Consider the following 1,931-nt stretch of genomic DNA (forward strand, 5'->3'; position numbering starts at 1 on the left):
CAAGACACTAAGCAATTGGGTGAGACCCTGTCTCTAAATAAAATACGAAATAGTGCTGGGGATGTAGCTCAGTGGTTGAGTGCCCTTGAGTTTAATCCCCTGTACCAAACAAAAACAAAAACAACAACAAAAGAAACCCACATTCAGTATACAAATTTAAAGAAACTTTTGAGAAGTATCCATGATTTTCAAGTGCCTTGTAAAATCCATGTTATTCCTTCTACTTATAGATGCAACAGTCTCCAGGTCAGAGGGCTTGTTATTCACCCCAGCTTACTTCCATGGCAATGGCTGACCTGATTACTACATAATAGTCCACATTTTCTCATTACATGGATGAGCTTCAGATGCTTCTGAACAAGTCAATTCAGAAAGTCACAAGTAAATCACCAAAGCTGGCACTCAAGGTAAAACTTTGAATTTTTTCTATCACATGTGGATGCTTCCATTCCCCTTTATAGACACTCCAGTACTTTAAGTCCTCAAAGATTCATCTCTACCTTAAGACTGCCTGATCTCCAACTCCTACCCTCAGTAAATGACTTAATTTGTGTTCTCAGTGACAAAATAAGCACTAAAGATAATTTCACATCTGGGTGCACCTAACTCTTAAGGACTATAAAAATTATGAACTGGTCTGAAGGAAATATTTCTTTGTCATAATTGTAGACTAGTAGAATAGCTGAGTAGACATACCCCTTATTAGAATACTTTTTTTCTCAGAAATCATGCACAATCAAAGCTTCATAACTGAATTTGTCCTCCGGGGGCTTTCACAGAATCCTACTGTTTAGAAAATAGTATTCGTTGTGCTTTTGTTGGTCTACATTGCAACTATTGTAGGCAACATGCTGATTGTAGTGACCATCCTCTGTAGCCCTGCACTGCTGGGCTCCCCCATGTACTTCTTGACATTTCTGTCCTTCCTGGATGCCTGCTTCTCCTCTGTCATCACACCAAAAATGATTTTAGACTCCTGTATAGGTATAAACCATCTCTTTTGAAGGCTGCTTGCTGCAGATCTTTGCTGAGCACTTCCTTGCTGGGGAAGAGATGATTGTCCTCACGTTCATGGCCTATGACCACTATGTGGCCAATTGCAAGCCTTTGAACTACTCTTCAATCAGAAACTGGAGGCTCTGTGGCATTCTGGTGGGGGTGTCCTGGACAGAGGGCTTCTTGCATTCTCTCATACAGCTTCTCTATGCTTTCCAGCTGCCCTATTGTGGCCTCAATATCATTGATGGTTTCTTATGTGACTTGTACCCATTACTGGAACTGGCCTGCAACTGTTACATCTTTGGAGTTATATTATTCACTATGTTGCTTGTCTCCTGTGTTGTCATCTTATTCTCTATGAGAACCCTCAATTCTGAAGACTGGAGGAAAGCTCTGTCCACCTGTGGATCTCACATTGCTGTTGAGGTTTTGTTCTTTGTTTGATGCATATTTACATATGCAAGACCTCCTTCTGCCTTCTCCTTTGACAAAATGGTGGCTATATTTTACACCATGCTAACCCCCTTGCTCAATCCTTTGATTTATGGTTTTAGAAATATGGAAATGAAAAATGCCATGAGGAAAGTGTCAAAGAGATTGGTGGTAATTTCTGATGAAAAACAAAATTCTTAAACTTTATAAAAAATCATATAATGAGTAACAAATTCAAAATAGTCTTAAAAAAAACTTGATGGGACTCTCATTATCTCTAAAGTGGTAACACAATTCTATAGAAATGTCAGTACTGTGGGGTCAGAGATGATGTTTTCATTATCTTTTTTTTTAAAAAAAATATTTTTATTAGTTGTTGGTAGACCTTTATTTTTATTTATTTATATTTAATGCTGAGAAATGAACCCAGTGCCTCACACATGCTAGGCAGGTGCTTTACCACTGAGCCACAACCCCAGCCCCTGTTTTCACTATCTTAT

The 1,931-nt window shown here is 38.7% G+C and overlaps 1 pseudogene; it reads left to right on the forward strand.

The window, feature by feature from the left end:
• The first annotated feature begins 728 nt into the window (after positions 1–728).
• Positions 729–1,632, forward strand: LOC124100182 (olfactory receptor 4C15-like; annotated as a pseudogene).
• Positions 1,633–1,931: the final 299 nt, after the last annotated feature.

Source organism: Marmota monax, unplaced genomic scaffold, assembly GCF_021218885.2.
Source record: "Marmota monax isolate L192 unplaced genomic scaffold, Marmota_monax_Labrador192_F-V1.1 WCK01_AAM20220418_F8-fsc00047, whole genome shotgun sequence".
Lineage (NCBI taxonomy): Eukaryota > Metazoa > Chordata > Mammalia > Rodentia > Sciuridae > Marmota > Marmota monax.